Source organism: Amblyomma americanum, chromosome 4, assembly GCF_052857255.1.
Source record: "Amblyomma americanum isolate KBUSLIRL-KWMA chromosome 4, ASM5285725v1, whole genome shotgun sequence".
Taxonomy (NCBI): domain Eukaryota; kingdom Metazoa; phylum Arthropoda; class Arachnida; order Ixodida; family Ixodidae; genus Amblyomma; species Amblyomma americanum.
The window spans coordinates 193,648,306-193,668,205 of NC_135500.1; the positions used below are offsets into that span (position 1 = coordinate 193,648,306).

At 46.9% G+C, this 19,900-nt stretch overlaps 1 protein-coding gene across 7 annotated transcripts in view; it reads left to right on the forward strand.

Annotated features, from left to right (window-relative positions):
• Nucleotides 1–19,900, forward strand: part of LOC144128932 (cGMP-dependent 3',5'-cyclic phosphodiesterase-like) — a 250,044-nt gene that overhangs the window by 61,448 nt on the left and 168,696 nt on the right. For 2 of the 7 annotated variants that reach the window (XM_077662740.1, XM_077662743.1), the window contains exon 1: nucleotides 17,722–18,057. The exons of 4 other annotated variants lie outside the window; for them this stretch is intronic. The gene's annotated coding sequence lies outside the window, so the exon portion shown is untranslated. Of the gene's footprint in view, nucleotides 1–17,721; nucleotides 18,058–19,900 lie in introns of those variants that run through there. One more of the 7 variants, XM_077662748.1, reaches the window with a different exon arrangement.

Consider the following 19,900-nt stretch of genomic DNA (forward strand, 5'->3'; position numbering starts at 1 on the left):
GGTGCAGGAGATAGAGTCTTGTTTCGGGGGCAAGCCCAACAGGCACATTGCTAGGAGAAATGGGAGGAATTAGTTAGATTTCGGGAGAGGAAGAAAAGGGGAGGGGGAAAGCCGGGCACCCTTGAGTCCCCGTTTGTATAAGTGGCTGCTTCTTCAAGCTCTTGCATGCACTCTAACTGCTTCTATGAGCTTCTCTGTGCTCAGATTAACTTATCCGTTATTTTTGTTTCATAAATGTTTTAATTTGTTGAGGAAGACGAAAAAAAGATAATTCGCAGAGTTTAAAATTATTGCAACGACCGTTAACTAGCTCCCTTTTAAAAGGATGCATTTCCATTAATTAGTACCCATGCGTGCGCCACCAGCGCTTCTCTTTACACGTTCCCTGAAGAGTGCACAACCTCAATACAGAAGAGAAAAAAATCCCTAAAGGATAAAAAATTTTCAAGGCTGCCAGGTCTGATCTAGCACTAAGCTGAACCTCGACGGACTGGCTGCAATGCAAAAGCAATGACATAAATAATATTGATGACCTTTGCGCTAAGCGGCTGAGAGAACTGAATTGTGGAGTTGCTAGTAGGTACCCTCATGAGCATGCGCAGCGATTAGCAAAGTTCGCTCACGCTTACTCATGATCTCGTCCGCCTATTGTTAATTGATTGTTGTGCTCACTGCACTACAAGAAGAAAGAAACATAACGGGCGCATTCGAGCACGGAGTGATGAAACGAAGCTAGCACAGCTTTAATATATAATGAAAGCGAAAGAAGCGCAGAGCAAAGCACCACTGTGACCGGTTCTGTGAAAAACTTTATAATTAACGAACTTCCGGTGGTGGTAATCGGCCATAGGGCTTCGTAAACAAACTCCTCTCACTGGAATTAAGAACGAACACATACACGCGGGAATGAGACGTTCGAAGGGCAGAGAGAAGGAGAGGAAATGCGCTGCGCGCACGGGCGGGAAGCCGACGCACATCATACAGAAAAGGTGGCGTCGTCGTCGATACGCTTCACCGGCTGCAGCACCTGCGAACGGTGAGCGCTTGATCCCGCTTAACTAACTAGCGCCTAATTCCAGAGCGCGTGTGAGGCAGCGTTAAAGCCGTCCAGAAAATGGGACCGCGCGCTGCGCTCTCTTAATCCCCGTCGGCACAGAGGACCTCCTCGAGACCAGCGGATCGTATGCTCCAACATTAGGCGAGGCCTTTGTCGCAAAGAGAAAGCTCTTGACGTCACGCGTGACGTCATCCGGCCGCCTCTGAAGTGAGCACGCAGCGAAAAAGTGGCCAGGAATTGGAAATGCAGGATGGGTGCACGTGTAGTGCGCCCAAGAAATCTGGACAAGAGCTTATAGTTTCCACGGCTGCCACCACTTGCTGCGTGGCGCTGAACACTCAAAAATCACCGCGGGGATTTCGAGTATGCTGTACGGCCATCGAAAACATTAGTGTGAGCGCAGGAAAATGGCTGGTGGGAGCGCAGAAGGGGTCGGGATTATTTTTTTTTCAAAAAATAGAAGTTTAAAATATCCCCCATTGAGTTATGCTGTGTTCGCTGCTGACTGCCAACAGACGGCGTATAGTTGCCGATGTCCAGGAAAGCTGGGTATGCGAATGCACGAAACCCCGCCGCGGTGGCTCAGTGGTTAGGGCGCTCGACTACTGATCCGGAGTTCCCGGGTTCGAACCCGACCGCGGCGGCTGCGTTTTTATGGAGGAAAAACGCTAAGGCGCCCGTGTACTGTGCGATGTCAGTGCACGTTAAAGATCCCCAGGTGGTCGAAATTATTCCGGAGCCCTCCACTACGGCAACTCTATCTTCCTTTCTTCTTTCACTCCCTCCTTTATCCCTTCCCTTACGGCGCGGTACAGGTGTCCAACGATATATGAGACAGATACTGCGCCATTTCCTTTCCCCCAAAACCTATTATTATTATTATTATTATTATTATTATTATTATTATTATTATTATTATTATTATTATTATTATTATTATTATTATTATTATTATTATTATTCACGAGCACGATGACGTATGAAGGCACTGGCTGGATGCAACAGCTGTTATACATTCGAAAGTATTACCAAAAAAAAAACTGACAACGTCTCTAGCATGTTTTGAAAGCATTCAAAATGCATTGCACTTGCGGGGACAACGAGAGCTACATCTATAAAGGAAATTTAATGAAGATTGCTGCCGAACGAAATAGAACTTATGCATATTCCTGGTCCACTTCGGTAACATTGCTTCTTAACGACACTCCGGACAGCATCGGGCATCAGGTGATCCCAGTACACGCTTCACAAATAAAAGCAAAAACAAAAGCGATGGTGGAGCCCTCATTGATCTGCTGAAGGTTGTTCGCTTGAGAGCATGAGCATCTTCGAACACAGACGAAAGAGTGTCACAATACAATAGACATACGTACCATGCTCCTGAACTCCGATGTTGCCAAAAATCAATAATAGATTCCCCAGCTAGCTCGAGCATTGCTCTTTTAGTTCGAACTTGCAATTGTAACAGGGGCGAACATTGTAAAAAGTAGACTTGGACACGAGCTGCTAAGAGAAAATATTCAGGACTGTGAAGGAGGAGGTCTGTTCAGCAATTATAGCCACTGAACAAGTTCGATTTGTTGTCCCGCTGTTGCAGGGTGCTTTTAAAGCTGTAAATGCCACAAATCGAAGCTGAACTTCAAATTTAAACACAGGGACATGTGCTGATGGGTTTTATAAAAAAAATTAGCTACTGCACGATACTTTTGAGCGTAAGTTGCCAGTCCGTACGATTACGCCTTGCAAGCGGCGGCAGTGTGGAATACGTGTGAGCAGAAATCTTTATAACGCCGCGAGCGAGGCAGTTGTGCCAGCCGCAGAGCCCCTCAAAGGGAACTAAGACGAGTACGTACATTCAGCTTTTCTTCTCAGTAGAATTTGGTTTTATAGCTCTTTCTGGCTATGTGGATGTTTCTCCGGCAGCAAAAGGCGCAATTATTGCTGATGAAATTAGACTTAAGAATTTTCCCGTTATTCGATTCCAACTCGTGACGTCCAGCCTGAAAACGACTCCGTGATGATGATTTGAAACTGAATGGCGGTGTAGCTTAGCCTCAGGAATCCGGGCATTCCAAATCTTTGACGCACCACAGTTTGTACTTGCAGAACAAGGCTAGCGATGGTGACACCTGTATATTTAGTTTTTTAACGTTTTCTAGCTTAAAAAAGCTCCTTGGTCACTTAAGCTAGCGTATTTACCATTTTAACATGGTAATATATCGATACAAGTCACCTTGTATTTATCCACGGTGCTCCATTAAATAGTGGCAGCAGGTTCCTCTGCCCCAGCCTTCATGCCAAGAATACAAGGCATTAATGTGAAGTTGCCATCAAACTAGAGTCTTTCAAGCCGATGAAGCACTTCTAACACTCAAGACTATTCACTGTGCAGCAGAACCCATTGTACTCGGGCGTCTTCGCACTATACACCACCTTCGTGAAAGCAGCCACCGCCGAAGGTGATTAAATCCACGATCCCCTGCTTGGGAGCTAAACGTATTGTCTCGTGTACTGTAAGACTGCGGCCGGAGGACAGGCTGAGCCGAAACATTATCACAATATCGCCTGATATCGCGGAACGTCCAAGACAATTCCGGAGGGGGGGGGGGGATATCCACATTGAATGGCGAAGCATAATCGCCCTGATGGATACTCGGATTCGCCTCGCATTTTGGACGAGCCGTCAATGCGTTGTTCACTATTTCAATATGCATGGAGGGCGTCTTTCTTTATGCAATACAAATTTTTGAGGACCTGTTATCTTGTTTGGCAAATGCCTCTAAAATATATCTAGAAGTATTGCTTAGCTAACCTGCCTAACATATTCCAATTAATTTTTAATCGAGTAGAAACAGCGCTAATTGGCATGGGGACGAAGGAAGGCACAAGTATGTACGAGTCTATGGGTCCTTTCTTCACGTATTCCTTCGCCCAAGTCTCAATCCGCGCTGTTTCCCCTCGATGGATTACCGAATCGCCCAAGCTTGTGTTTTGGACATTTTTTTAGTTGATTTTATTGAATCTAATGAGTCGAATAAAATAAAGCGCACACTGTATGTTGTATAGCCACCACGAAAATGGGCGGCCACTTCCACTTCAACACTGACGGTACTGCGAAACAAAATGTGTGGCACATAACAGATATAAACACGCTTTATTCTTACAGCTTTCTCGACAGTTGCGTTGCAGTGAAGTTCGCAATAATGCTAGCCCCATTTATGTGCCCTTCATTTGGACCATCACTGTTGGCCAGATATGTGCATTTTGAAGGTATTGTTTTCGTGCATTTCTTTGCGTATGTTTTCTGTTAGATGATTTCCTTTAGGGGTGACAGTTACGACTGTGATGCCTGCAGGAATACGTTTTGGCTCTTCGGTAAAAGGTTCGAACAGTATCGACTCAGACACTTCGGACTCCCAAATTTTCGGCGCATGAATTAAGCAAAAGAGCATAATTTGAAGACGGCAGCTTGGTTATGCCGTACTTTATGCTTTTAGCGCACCTTCAAATATTCCTGCCTCATCCAAAGGCGTTCGTAAAAGCGCGGTATATTGTATTCCAATCTATTTCTCTTTGATTCTCTACGCGTCAAAAGTACTTACATGCCCGAATTTCGTTTTGCTGCGTTGCTCGCAGTATGCTCTGAGCGTTGTTTTTGTTTTAATTTTGAACATTAAGTATTGAAGGGTTTGGGTTTACGGGTGTTTAACGTCCCAGAGCGACTCAGGCTATGAGGGACGCCGTAGTGAAGGGCTCCGGAAATTTCGACCACCTGGGGTTCTTTAACGTGCACTGACATCGCACAGTACACGGGCCCCTAGAATTTCGCCTCCATCGAAATTCGACCGCCGCGGCCGGGATCGAGCCCACGTTTTTCGGGTCAGCAGCCAAGCGCCATAACCACTGAGCCACCGCGGCGGCATTAAGTATTGAAGGTTTCGCCTTCACGCACAACTGTTGCCACATTACCGTCGCGCCAACATGCATCCGAGATCCGGCGCGCCAACATGCATCCGAGATCCGGCGCGCCAGTGGCGATATCTTGTGAAGCTGTGTTGAACCAAAATCCATCAGGACTACGACGGCAGACTGCAACCTTCCATTGATGCCCGTGCCCGCTCTAACCCCGTCGTCCGGGGATGCTGAGTTTCTCATCTTACCCGGCCCATACTTCAGCCGCGCCTTCCTGGATATTTTCGTGAGTCCCAAAAACTGAAAACTTTGATAATCATTTGCTATTATTGTCTGCAGGAAGTACACAGAAGTTAGCAACGCCGGGTGCAAAACTTTCGTTTTGGGAGATAAAGGAACAGTAGCACATCGCCATTATATGCTTGCTGTTATAATAAGCGTCGGTTTTTACTTGTACAGTTGTTTAACTTCCAATATCGTCAGGGTAAAATACATTAAAGGCGAACAATACCAGCAGTTAAAGAAAAATACAAATTGAAATAATAAAGGCCAGAACACGGTAAATGGTCAAGAAATTGTAGCAAAATACAAAATATAACATAATACTTTGCGTTATTTACGAAATCTTAAAGCGAATGGTGTCCTTACAGCTTGCAACAATGCGGGTAGTTTGCTGCACTTGATGGAAGCATTAGAAAGAAACAAAGATGTTAATCTCAATGTCACATTATGTGGCCTGCGCTACTTCCGGAATCCCAACACCTCGCTATCAGCAGAGCACAGCAAATACAAATTCAAATAATAAAAAACCAGAACACGATAAATGGGCCAGAAATTGCAGCGAAATAAGAAGAAATATTACGTAGTACAGGGTTAATACTTTGCGTTAATTTTGCAATCTCAAAACGAATGGAATTGTTATAGATGGTAACGATGCAGGTAGTTTCCTGCACTTGCTGCAAGCACTAGAAATAAACAACGATGTTAAATCTCAACTAGCCTGCGTTAGTTCCGGATTCCCAACATCTCGCTATCAGCGCAGCACAGCAACAGCGATACGTGTACATCAAGCTAAAGCCCCCTAACGACACGAAGTCCCCTCACACGTTGCTTCGGCTTCGCCGCATGACACGTGCACCGGACGTCATCACCACCCGAAGCGCGACACGTCCGCTCCGGAAGGACGCGCGCGCAGAGCTGCTCCCCGCAGTGCTACGCGGCGCCACCAGGGAGCACCGCCGTCGGCGTCGTGTCAAGGTAGAGGACGCTTCTATATTTACGGACAAAAGGGGCTCCGGCCGTGGTTTGCAGCCAGCGGCAGCCGCCGGGGACAGGTAATTAGAACCATCGAGGTGCCATTACGGAAGGGTGCCTGGGGAACGGGCCGCCTGCGGTGGGGGACGGAAGGGGAAGAAAAGGAGACTGGGGAAGGGGGGCGTCCCGAAACAGTAGCGAGCGCTATTACCCCGAGCACGCCTGTAAGGGCGGAATCAATATGCGACCGAGGAGGCGTTTCTAAGGACCCTCTTCTTCGTGGCAACTCGCAATGCTGCGGGCTTCGCAATACGTGTGCATGTTAACAAAATACTGCAAACGTTACTGGTAACAATAGAGGTAAGATACAAGCACAAGCAAAGTCAAAACTGTCTTACAACTATCTTTTTTAAGTTTTTGTTGGCAATTTTATGTATCCCCCTCCCCCTCCTCCCTTTCTTGAGGTCACATCACAAAGTTAGGTTTTCGGTTTCCTCTGTGGAATTATAGGTGGGACAGCAGCTGTTGTTTGGTTTCATTTGTGGTAGTGGGCGCCGCATTTCGGTGGAGGTGCAATTCAAAAGCGCCCGTGCAGTCAAGTTTCCACTGGTCCACTTTAAAGATCACCAGGTGGTGGAAAGCAACCTGCAGTCCTCCGCTACGTCTCCTACATAGCCCTGGTTTAAACTCGCTACTTACAGCACGCTAAGTAAAAATTTACTTGGCATAATTGGAATTGAATACTTGGAAATGGAATAGTGGCACCATAATCCTTTAAGAGTATTTATTTGTTTGTCATCTGCCTGCGTGCTTAGGTTGATACGCTTAATCCGTTTACGGTATTCGCGCCCCAGCCGGGCGTCTAAGTACTTTGCTTCGGGAACTAGCTACCTGCTTTCCAACTTCGGTAGTTTCCTTCTTTATAATATAAGAAAGTGCTGTTAACAGCCCCCAATAAGAAGTTCTCGAAAACGGTGCCTCGCGTGCGTGAATGAGAAGTATTGAGGATTTTTTTTTATTTGACAGCGCTCCCGAGGAGGACCTTTCGTGACTAACCTTCATTAGCGAGCCGTGGCGCACTCTTACAGCTGTCCCGTCAGGTACGAACAATTGAAGGGTCAGGCTACACGTACCTTTCCTGGTAGGTTTACGCGTGAGGCAGGAACTGGAAAGCCAACGTGAAATAATGACTTCAAGTAACGACTACTATTCGTGATTTTCCTTCATCTTTGAGCTGTCGCGTGCGATTTCACGGTCATCAAGACACAACTAACTATAACTAACTAACCATATCTATACGCATTTGAAAGGAAAGTTCATTGGCTGCCATGGCCGCGTTCGGCGTACGTCTGTGGGAGTGAGGCATGTGCTGTGACACTGCAGCAGAGGCGAAAGGCGAAAGGGGAAGAGACGGGCCTTTGTCCCCGTGCCGTGAGGAGTGAGCTACCTCAGCTTTAGCAGCCCCACACCTGTCTCTCCAACTTCCCTACTTCACCCCTCCGCACCCCTAGCCCGAACAAAGAACAACTAGTAATGCCACATTTTACATGCTTTATTCATCCTGTCACGTTGTAAGAAAGGTTTTGTCATGCAATTTCATTACTGCCGTGTAAGAGATATCTTGTTGTTTAATGCCTCAATGAACTCTTTTGTCATAATGTTCAATCTTCTTTTCTGAACTGACCTGTTTCCTGTGTGGTTCAATTTCGCATTGTGTGTTTTTTTTCTACATGTTTACATACAGCCCCTCCTGCTTGGGCTAGAACATTATCCTCCGGTATATCCAAATTAGTAAATGCACACCCCATGGCACGGGGGCAAAGGCCCCTCTGCTTCCTTATCTTGCCCAGCCTCTGCTGCAGTACCACAGAAAGTTGTCTGTGAGTATAGTTGAGGCACATGGATCAGTGCGGGAAAGTTGTGGGTTTGTTCGGACCGAGCAGGCAGTTGATTGCGTTTTGGTTTGTACTTTTTTCTATGCGTGCTCTCTACTTGTCTTGCATGTGCTTTCTCGGGTCGAAGTTCGTAAGTAAAAAAGACCGTTGAAACCAGTACAATCATATCTATAGGTTCACAACTTCCCCAAACCACAAAAATACGTGGGCTTTGTCAGAGCCTTCTTTTTTGTCGCCACTTTATCGTACCTGGTTTGAATACCCAATAACGTTGTTTTACTTTTTTTTTGCAAATTCTGCCACGCACACTGTTAAAGGCGTTAGAATATTTCAATGCCGCTGAACAAGAAGTTTTGGCATGTGCCTTTCCGCCTCGGCACGACGTCGGCTCAAGGGCCAATTTAGGAAGGAGGTAGGCGGAAAATTTTCTGCTTTTTCAAGTTTTCAAGTTCTTGAACGACTCAGGACTGAGTGCAAGATTGTGAACTATCAGTGTGTGCCCTGTGTACCCTTCAAGTAACGGCCAACGGACAAGTGGAAAAGTGATCATCTCTCTTTGTTCTCTCCCCTTTCTATCTCTCCCTCCGTTCCCCTTCCCATGTGTAGGGTAGCATACCGGGCGCTGCCTAGTTAATCTCCCTGCCTTTCCGTCCCTCTCTCTCTTCTGCGGAAAAATTGCATTTGCTTCCATTTTTCTAACAAAAAAAAAGCTCAAAAATGCAGTGTGTACGCACCAATGCGCCTCCTTTTGTCCATAAATCCAACCCTTTTTTCGACAGACCCGTGGTTTTCTGTGGTAGTTGCACCTGCCTGTCACAATGCAAACACCGCATGCCGTTAGCGTCGCGAGTAAATTTCGAAAGATATAAACAGGACCAAGCAATCATCCTATTGGACGAGCGTAGCGTGAATCAGACGCGAGAGGGGAACCGCAGGAACGTCATAGGCCTGGACGAGCACGCGCTGAAAAGCGCGACACGACATCTCGTCCTCGAGTTTCATCTTTCGGCCGGAGCATTCGCAAGCGCGCGCGGCAGCCCTCAGACCACGGCGTGCATAATTAAGCGCTCTTGCTGTAACGCGCCCGCATTCAGCGTGCGAGCGTGGCAGGCACCGGCAGAGACGCTGCCCGCATGGGAAGCGGCAATGAATTCTACACCGGCAACCAAAAGATTCGCGAACGAACGGCAGACGAAAAGAGGACCTGACAGGCGCGCCTCCCACGGCGCTTGGCAGTATGCGCAGATCGCAGCGACGTTGAATAGCGCAGGCGATAAGTCATGCGGCCTATTTTCACGTCCAACGAAGATGCCCCGCGGCATTATCGGCCGGAATGGCGGGCAGCTTGCGTGTGCGGCGGTGAACGTGGGGAGCCTGCGTCGGCAGCAGACGTGATCGTTGTCCGCGGACCAGAGTCATTAATCGACCGCGGAGACAAAACGTTTCTTAAACGGTGCTTTTGCGTTTCCTTTTGAAAAGCGCTGCAAGCGATCGAACGCGCGGAAGCGCACTCTGGAGGACGCGGCACAAACACCCGTACTGTCAGTTAATGTTGTGTATCGGTACCGACGGGCTGTGTGTTGGTTCCAAGTGCCATGAAACAAGAGCGCTGTGCTTTTGCCGTCTTGAAATCTCGGTCAGAACGACCTAACCAGCACAAGGTGGTTGCTCGTGAGTTTTTTTTTTTCTTTTGGAAAACGGTGAGGACTTAAGTAAGAAAAGTCGAGTCGCCTTCTATCTGTCACAAGATGTGTGACCCTGTCTCCGCAAAGACACTGTTGAAGGACAACTCGGGACTGGTTCCTATCAATACACAGGAGTGGCTGGATTCGTGCTCGATTTCTTCAAAGTATACACTGCCAAGCTCGGCCAGAACCCTCTCGATCCTCCCCATCCCACCAAGGTTCTAAGGAAAATTTTTTGGTGAAAAAAAAAATAGACCGCCAGGTCTAGCTTTCGTTCAAGCTTTCTACAGTCGATGAACAAAGCTATTGTCTGTTTGTGTCGCCTGTGTCGTTTACCTTCATTGTCCTGTGTCTTCACTGTTCTTTTTTGTCATGTCGAACCAACTAGCGAGCAACAGTACCCTTGTGCTTTTTTTGTATCTCCCATCCTAACTCTCGAACATACGCTCTAAACGGAAAGGAGTAATAACGGAGTAAGCTGTTCTCTAGCGCCCTCCCTTTTATAAAAGGGCATATTTACAGGATACTCTCTTTTAGAAGTATTCATGTTTAGAGTGTAACTCTGAAAACAATGGCTCTTAACCAAGTAGCCTTTTTCGTTTTTTTAACGATGTGAGCTTTTACATGCTGTTCGAGACGCAGCCTAACTGAAATCTTGGTGCACGTCTGTTAAACAGTAACGGATAGGCTTCTCATCCTTCCAGCACTAAATCCTCTCTCGTGGCTACTCACTAAATATTTGAAGGCGCAAAAAAACGAAAACACACAACGGTACAGTGCTCTCTGCCACGTTGTCTTCTCTTGTGTGTGTGTGTGTGTGTGTGTGTGTGTGTGTGTGTGTGTGTGTGTGTGTGTGTGTGTGTGTGTGTGTGTGTGTGTGTGTGTGTGTGTGTGTGTGTGTGTGTGTGTGTGTGTGTGTGTGTGTGTGTGTGTGTGTGTGTGTGTGTGTGTGTGTGTGTGTGTTTTATGCCTTTAAATATTTGCAGTGAACAGCTACCAACTCGGCCAGCAAGAAGTTATCGTGGCTACGCGAGAGGCAGAATTCCAGCTATAATTAGACGCAGCTAATTCGTCTGCGGTGTCTAATTTCAGGTAGTCGAGTTTTGCTGTATATATAGAAGCAGGAAATACAAAATTTAATCTTCATAGTTTATAGTCCGAATTATGAGTTTTGTAAATAACATCAACTAGGCGACATCAATATATTGATGAAGAAAGTGAACGGGATGTTCACTCCATTTCAAGCACTCTACACAGAAAAAAAAAGTCATATTTGGAAGTAACCTTAGAGGAAACGTGTTTTTTCCACATTTACCTATACCATTTCTTTCCTGCAATTTTTTCCAGCACTACAAATAATTAAGAAATAAATGTAAGGTTATTTTGTTTCAGAGAAAGCACTGGCCGAGCTCAGAATCTGGGAAGAAATTAAATAAATATTTCCTTTCCGAAATGCTTTCAGGCAATAAAACAACTTCCAGACCAACTTCAGAATGCGAACAGTACACAAAATTAATAAAAAAAATGTCTCTCCGTCTGTCCATCCGTCCGTGCTACATTAATTAGCAAAACCCAGCTGCCAACCTAACAATGCTGCACGGCTTTGGCGGAAGTCCTCGAAAAAGCGGGTCAGACGGGGTATATTCGGGGCAGCTATCAGCACTCAGGACACAAAGATAATGCATTCTCACTGGTCTTATCTGGACTAGCTTCCCTTAAAGTAGAATCAAAGGAGAGGGGAGCAATGCCGAAGGAAAGAGTGGCGGTTCGAACTGTGTGCGGCGCTTACACGCAATGCGTGCGACCCTGAAAAACACGCCATGGCGTTCAGGTAGAGCCCCATGCCTCGCGTCTGCCTCTATAGGCACGCACGCTTGACGTTGTACACGCACTTTCTCGGAGCCGAGACACCGCGGACCCAAACACGCGAGTCTCGTATTGACGTCAAAGCGAATTTCGCACGGCCGCCGCACCTCGCATTCTTATTCTTGCTCATTGCCGCCGTCTCCGACAGCACTCAGCTCGACGTGTTCTCTGGAACGAAATTCCCATTTACGCAACATGCACATGCCGTTTCTCGTTTTCTATAAAGCGAGCGAGAAGGAACACCTGTCTGGCATTGTTATGCTTTGTTTTAACGCGCGGTAGCCGTAACCTATTTTTTAACAAACGGTCATTTTAACAAACAGGACGGAAACACATTCATAGCCAAGTGTAAAATACACGCAGAATAAAAAAAATGTTACTCAGTTTCACAAAAGTACACTGCATGTAAGGCTTTTCTGTTTGCAATTTTTGTTTTCCAATATTTATGTTTGCAATTCACCCTTTTAAGTTTTTAACTCTTAACTTTTTAATTAACTATTTACTGTAATGTATCGCGTTTATTAAAAACTGTACCGCCCCTACCCCCCGCCCCTATGAAATACCCTCTCCTGGAGGACCTTTAGGGGTAGCGTGAATAAGTAAATAAATAAATGAATAACGTATGTGCCAATATTTTCAAATGCAAATATACATTATGGCCATTCTCTGCGCTGTTTTGAGACTTACATGTTTCAGTAAAAATATATTGCCAAAGTCAAAGCCGATCTTGTCTAGGAAGTGTACTTACATACTGCATTCTCCAGTTCCTAAGTAAGGAACAGAATCTTTGCTCCTACCGCGATCCTTCCTGGTTTCTCTGTTTTTGCCTGGCGCACGTACACGTCTCTACCAGCCACGAGCTTTTACTGCGTGCATTAGAATGTTATCGGAGAATACCGGGTGTTTGTTTTTTAGATGGCCCAAAATTTTTAAATATAGGGTTTTTGAGGTAAAGAGAGGCTTTGTGCGGCATAATACCAGTGTTGGCGGACGTCGAAAACAGGTGAATAATGTTAACTTGTGAAGTGATTAACCAAATTTTAAGAGATAACTTTTTAACTATTGCCCATAGGTCCATGGTTGCAATTACAGATTGTAGCCGGTCGTTATTAATAGTCGTAACAATTTTTAGAGTTTGGAAAACACGATTACTCTTGGCGCTGTGGCGCGACAGATTTGGCTTTTTCACACTAGTTACATGCACTGGAGGCGTCGCTTTGTCTGCATGCTTTTCGAAAGCGCATGCGTTTTGGCGCGATGTAGCCAAAATTAGTTGAGCAACAGCGGCGAGGGTAATCGTGTTTTCGAATTCTAAAAACTGTTGTTGCTATAACTAACGACCAGCTGCAAATCTCTAATTGCAATAAGGTGCCTATGGTAGGGGTTAAAAAGTTAAATATTGAAATTAGTTAATTACTTTAGTAGATAGCATGATTCGCTTGTTTTTGACGCCCGCCAACACTGGTATTACTAAGTCGCAAAAAGCTTCTCTTTACCTCAAAAACCCTATTGTTAAGTGTTCCAGATCTTTTAAAAGAAAAAAAACACGGTATAGTAGAATATGATTTGCTGCGTGTTCTAGCCCTATACCTGGTTCCAGCTGCAGTCGCACATTCCTCGAGAGCTCGCCGAAGCTCCGAAGCATATTTTGAACTGTAGTTGTTTAAAACAACTTTCCTTACTTTATCTGCAAGTGCGACAACGCTTGGCACACTTTTGGCACACTCTTGGCTCATGCTTGGCACATACTTGGCACATGCTTGACACATGTTTGGAACGCGTTTGGCATACGCTTGGCTCACTCTTGCCAAACACTTTACGAAAACTTGGCGCACGCTTTAAGCATGCTTGACGCCCGTTTGGTAGTCGAAGTCTGTAGTACAGAGATTAACTGCCGAGGCGTTTTGAAAGGAGTCATCGCATACTCTGTCTCTCAAGAATGGTGCCGTGCTTATGAAGCTACAGTTGTATCTGTGAATTGTTGGCCGAATACGCGCAAATTGTCGCGTGTATAAAAATACTTGCGACTTCACAGGCCAGTTATAACCAGAACGTCTAACAGATGTTCACTCTTTTCACCCACGAAGAGACGCGAAGTGCGTGGCTGCAGCTCCTCATAGGGTGCACTTTAGCCCTGCCGTCCACTGAACCAGCATGTAAGCGTAGCTGGCACCAAACGTGCAAGTCCGCGTCTTTCGTCGAGGCGGACCATGCATGTCGAAAACCGCTTGCTGGCGGCCATGTGCCCGCATGAGCATCTATCTAGTTGTGTGTTGTGTTTTATGGCGCATAAGCGGGGCAGGATCTCATGCGTCAAACATAAGACTTGACATGTTTGCTTGGTTGGAAGTGCGAGCTAGATGGCGCATCATAGCATTCAAACAACGCAAATGACAAGGGCAGACATATAACTGGACGACCATAACTATACCTGGTTCTCTGTACACCCCTGTAGTTTTGCTTTGTTTTGTGAATTAGGCTTTTTTACGCTAAATTAGTGAAATACGAACCCTCTAGAACATTTTTTCTTGTTTAGAACGTTTCCTAAAAAAATCTGAAAAATCAACAATTTTCATTGTCGCGTAAGATCTCCTTGGAGCATGTTAGGGTGGAGGGGAATGCGTTCGTCAGTAAATCGCATGAAATTCTGTTTTATCTTCTCTAGTGCCTGAAAATTCAATCCGGTTTACGGGGCTTTATTTTGCGCACTTAGTGCGAACGCAAGCCGTAAAAAAGAACACGTAGAAAAGAACACACCAGGATGACGACACAGCTGTGCCCTTGTCTTCGAGCCATTTGATATTTCTTCAGCCAACAGCCATTTCTTCCATTTTTTTCTGATACACATACAACGCTAGTTTTTACAGTGCAGTGATTGCGTTTGCCCTAATGGGCACGCACACTGCGATCCGTCTGTTCCGCACAGTCGAACTCCCGTGCAAATAATTTTTTGTCTCCCTGTAATAAGCTTTGTGAGAGATGGTGATGATGATGGATTTTTATGGCGCAAGGGAGTCTATGGCCAAAGAGCGCCATGGCACAAGGCATTTTCCGATTACTCAAGGTGGGGTCAGGTGGGGTCAAAGACCCTTTTTCAAGCATTTCGCCTCTTACTAGCCAAGCACCAGGCCAGGGGAAAGCTTGTACCCATTGTATCACCGGTGGGTACCCGGCGGCACTGGGGATTGAACCCCGCACCTCCCACATACGAGGCGGATGCTCAACCACCGCTGCGAAAGAGAATAAAAACGTCGGCTTACATCGATAGTTAGGGGCATGACCTTCGACGTCCCTTTCGAGTGTACTCCCTCCAGTCTGCTTGAACCTCGACAGGCCGGCGCTATTATACGTGGCGTTATAAAAACCGATCGCTCGAGTAAATCGCCTTGCTGCCTGTGGCCCCTGCATTCTGTAGCACTAGTGTGCCTTGTAGCAGGAGGGAGTGCAAACCGGACAAGTTCTAATGCTTTCCAAAGATATTTCAATTAAATCGTCGACGGCATCCGTGCTGCTGATTCTTAATCCCTCGGGAAGAGATGACCGCTATAACTACCGCATACTTTGCGTGAGCCAACATTTCGGCGAGAATTGAGACTCGAGCCTCAGACTGAAGAGCATCCCGCGGTTCGATCAGGAAAAGTTTAAACCACGGCCCCAGTTATCGCTGCAGGGGGTTGCCACAGCTGTTAATTGCTGCTGTTTTATCCAGCTGATGTTGCCGTGGTCTAGCCTTGTCTGCGCGTGCGTATTACGCTATTCCTCGATTTGTTATTTCTTTCTATTCTGGAGTCCTTCACTACGGCACCTCTTTCTTCCTTTCTTCTTTCACTCCCTCCTTTATTCCTTCCCTTACAGCGCGGTTCAGGTGTACAACGATATATAAGACAGATACTGCGCCATTTCCTTTTCCCAAAAACCAATTATTATTATTATTATTATTATTATTATTATTATTATTATTATTATTATTATTATTATTATTATTATTATTATTATTATTATTATTATTATTATTATTTTCTTTTGGTATCCTCATTTCTTTTACCTGGTATGGGGTACATCCACCCGAAAGCACTTCTGGTGTCACATTCACGTGTTTGTTTTGCTTTTCACTTTTAATTTAATCAGATTATTGCGGGAAACGCTGGCGCATGCGTGATGCGCCGGCTTGTCCACGTCACTTCGCTTGAGAAAATACACTAGCACTACCACTAAGAAGTTCACTGCGCACAAGTCAATTACGCCAACTCGCTCCCGCCAAGTTTTCAAAGTTTCAAAGTTAACTGTGCCTGGATTTCCTCATTCTCTCTTTGTACGTGCTATTCCAGCTCGTAAACAAGTACGGAAATGTGATTCATACTGCGGCTAGCATTTTCAGGACGCGCGCACAGTACAATAAAAAAAAACGCCCTGTACGCGGAGCTAGACAACCGGCTTGGCTACTAAATTGCATTTCACTGACCCATCCTGATGCAGACATCACTTACTTTGTAACTTTTTCTTTCGTGCTCAGCGCGAGATCACATTTGGCGAGGGCGACGGACGGCATTCCATCTAGCGTTGGCTGCAATAAAACGTAGCGTTCAGAGCTGTATATTAAATTTTGGGTCTCTTTCTCAACTTTGGCTTTTTCAACGCGAATTGCGTTGTCTGAGTTTCAGAACTTTAGAGAACTGGAAACAGCGCCAGCGGCCGCGTTAAAGAATGACGTCATTTACGTCGCAGCTCTAATACTTTTCTTAGAAATTTAATTGCGACTGAATACCTGTATGATGGTCGCGGTTAAACCTTCCTTCTGGCGCGGCTTAATGACAGGGTCCATCGAGGCAACAAGGATAATAATAACAAAGCTTTATTTAACATTCTCCTGAGGCGTCACATAAAAGTTATGCTGAAACATGAAGGATTGCAAAACTTTGCGCAGTTTATCGCGCAAATCTTGCGCACAAAGAACGAAGGTTTCACCCTTGACAAAATTTAAAAAAAAGCAAACGTTCAGTGAATAACAGTAATGATGATGGTGGCAACTACGATCAGGAGAGCCCGACGAGAAGCTTCAAAACAGCAGCGACGAGTGGCTCCATGCACAGCGCTTTGATGCGTGCCGTTTTAGCGCCGGTGTTTCAATTAAAAGAAATCACTTTAATTTCCGTGTAACAACCAAATAAACACGCCTCTAAAGCAAGTTACCCCTTTGTCGGCAATATCTAGGAGGAAGAAAGAGCGCCGCATTATCTGCCCCTCTCTTTTTCTTCTCTGTTCTCTATCTCTGTTATCCTTTCCGTAGACTCAATCCCTTTCACTTCGGCCGCCGGGGCTCGATTATCGCTTTCTTTGCGCGTTGCCAGCACTTGCCCGTTCGTTTGCCTGGCGAGCGCTCTTTACGAAGGCGCTGGCCCCGGCCACTTGGACAAGGTAATAAGGGTTGCTCGCAAATCGCCAGCGCTGCAAACCGACAGCATGGCTAGCAGGCGCCGGAAAGAGTGGGGAGGAGAAGGGCCTCTTGTGCGGAAGAGGGGGGGGGGGGGGGGCGGAGGAACTGCGAGTCAAGTCCCCGAAAGGGGGGCGAGCGGGTGCGAAGGATCAGGACGAAGAAGATGAACGCCAAGAGGCGTGCGCGCGCACACACACAAAATACACGTACGCTGGCAGGACAGGAAAGTCAGGCAAGCGAGAAGCACTGCCAGCAACGGCGGCAGTGCGTGGAAGCGGCTATCGGGGTATAAAACAAGATCCGGAAACAAAGTGGCAGCCACTGCAGAAAGAAAAAGAGATGAAAGGGAGGGGGGAGTCAGGCTAAGAGATCTTAGGGAGAATAGCGGGCCGTCGCCGCCGCGCCACACTTGCCAGAGAGAAACATGGCGAGAAACTGTAAAGAAACGGGAGGAAGGAAAAAAAAAGGAGAAGCGGGGGAAAACAAAAATAAAACAAGGAGCGGCAGAGTCCTGCTCCCCCCGCCGCCGCTTCCCCCGGGAGTTGGGGTAATGGACGCGTCCCGCGTCACTTCCGACTTCCGCTTCTCCTCTTCTTCCTCCGACTCCCATCGCCTCCTCCCCTTCCCTGCCCTCTCCCCGAGGCCCGGGACCTTCGGCAGCAGCCCTAGGAGGACGCGGCGGCGGTCAATGCGGCCCGGCCACCGCTATCCCCTCCCTCCCTCAGAACTCCCGGGAGCCCATCCTTTTCCCCAAACTCTTTCCCCCTTTTCCTCCTCTCACACTTCTCCTCACTTCAGAGGGAAAGGAGAGGGGGGTCTCGCACGCCGCTGTGACGTTGATCAGGCAGCGCCGCACTTGCAGCCGGGCTACTGACCGACTCGACAGCTCGCGCTGGCCTTTTTTTGCCCGGCACGTCGTCTTCCCCAGACCGGAGCGGCTGCAGCCAACACTCGGTGAGTCCCGCGCCGCTTCGCTGGCGGCGGCCTCCGCGCTCTGCGCGAGACGACGCGAACGCTGGGGCGCGCGCTCTTTACTCTCTTTTTCCTTCACTCCTGCCCCCCTCTGCGGGGATGACAATCTCTCCTTTCAACTGACTCCTTTATTCTCACGTCCCTTCTCGTCCGCTTTATCTCCCGCGCTCTTCCTCAAACTCCCGCGTCGCGGACTTTGGCGAAGGTCACTCGTCTTCCGGCGCTGTTTGAATCTCCGATGCGCGATGCCTCTGGGTAGTCGGGTGGCGGTAATGCGTGCTCCGGCAGCGGACAAGCCGCGGCTTGTGGTCCCGTCAGGCGAGGCCGCTAATCCGCTGGCCGCCAAGTTAAGCGCCATCGGAAGAGGACTGTCACGGAGATCTGCCGCTCGCAACAGCCGCGCTGCGGGAGACAAATTGGTCCGAGTCAGCCTTTTAGCGGAAGGGGGCAACCGCGAATGCCGCTCCTCCGGTGCGCTGCTGGGGTCGACACGCGCTTTCACCTTTCTCCCTGCGAGTCCTTTTGCCACCGGTTTGAGGACTTTGTGCGATGTGTTTCGACTTTGAGGAGAAAGGTCCCAACTCCTGTTGATTTGTTCGGCTCGCTTGGTGCCCATTCGTCGTTTGTACACTGCAAAATTTCACGCTGGTCGCGTTTCGTGCGCACGAATTTTCAGTTAGTTTCTTTATTCTTCTGTCGATGCTTTTATTTTTCTCCGAAAGATATCCTCGAAACCAAAAGGCACGAGGACAGTCGAAGACTGCGATTCAAGGGTTCTATTTGCAGACAGAATTGGACTACTTTAACTTAAGTACAAATACAGTATGAATCCTCGAAAATTACATGTACTGTGACCTGCTTGTTCTGTTATATCGCAGTACTATCATTTAAAAAAAAAGATTAGAAGCACGACATAGGGTTAATTTCAACGCATTGCATTTCTAATTTCTGCGTTGCCTCTCGTTGTTTCTCATAATGTGGTGCTTTTGAGCCGTGTGAGAAGACAGCCAGAAAAATATTAAAATACAAGTAAAGCTGCGAAAAAAAAAGAAGGAAAATAATCGACCGTTTGCTCTAAGATTCCAACGTGTAAGGTGTCTTTCCGCGCCGAATAACTTACAGTTAGTCTGGTGTAATCCCTTAACGCAAGCAAAGTAAGCGACTTATCTACGAGCACTAAAGTCGGTAAGATTGTGTTGCACTTTTAGGAATCGCTTTGTAAGGGGAGGTAGCATTACAAAACAGACTCAACGATAAGCCTTTTTGGAGAGCGCAGCAAACTATGGCTTATTGGGTGTTGCGGCTAGAGCTTAGACACCGATAAACAAACGCTGTTCTTTTATCTCGGAGCAGCTCAAACGACAACACATAAGTTGCGCATACTGGATTTTTTTCTTTTCCCCACACTGTACCCCCCCCCCCCTTTTTTTTTTAACGTTGCCTCATTAGCCACTGACGGGGCATTGAATACGCGCAGGAGATGTAATCTTTGAAGCACACTGCCTGGGGAGCGACTCGGAACGTTTCGGCTGGTTTTGCAATGCGAGAAATTGCGCAAAAGTGCCCATTTTTTACTCAACGCTCGACCGCACGCTAGGTCACGCTTATGCTCAACGACACGTGAAGCGCTAGCTGCAGCTCGTCTTGAGTCCGTCCTCGCAGTTCTCGTAATGCTGAGTCAAGCTAGACAGTAAGTAAACGACGCAGTATATACAGCAGTGGTTTCTTTGCTAGACACGGGCAGCTTCTATTAAGTTTGATTTATAGCAGGAGAAAAAAGATTTAGAAACTTTCTGCTACTTCAGCCACCTCAGTTCATGCAAAA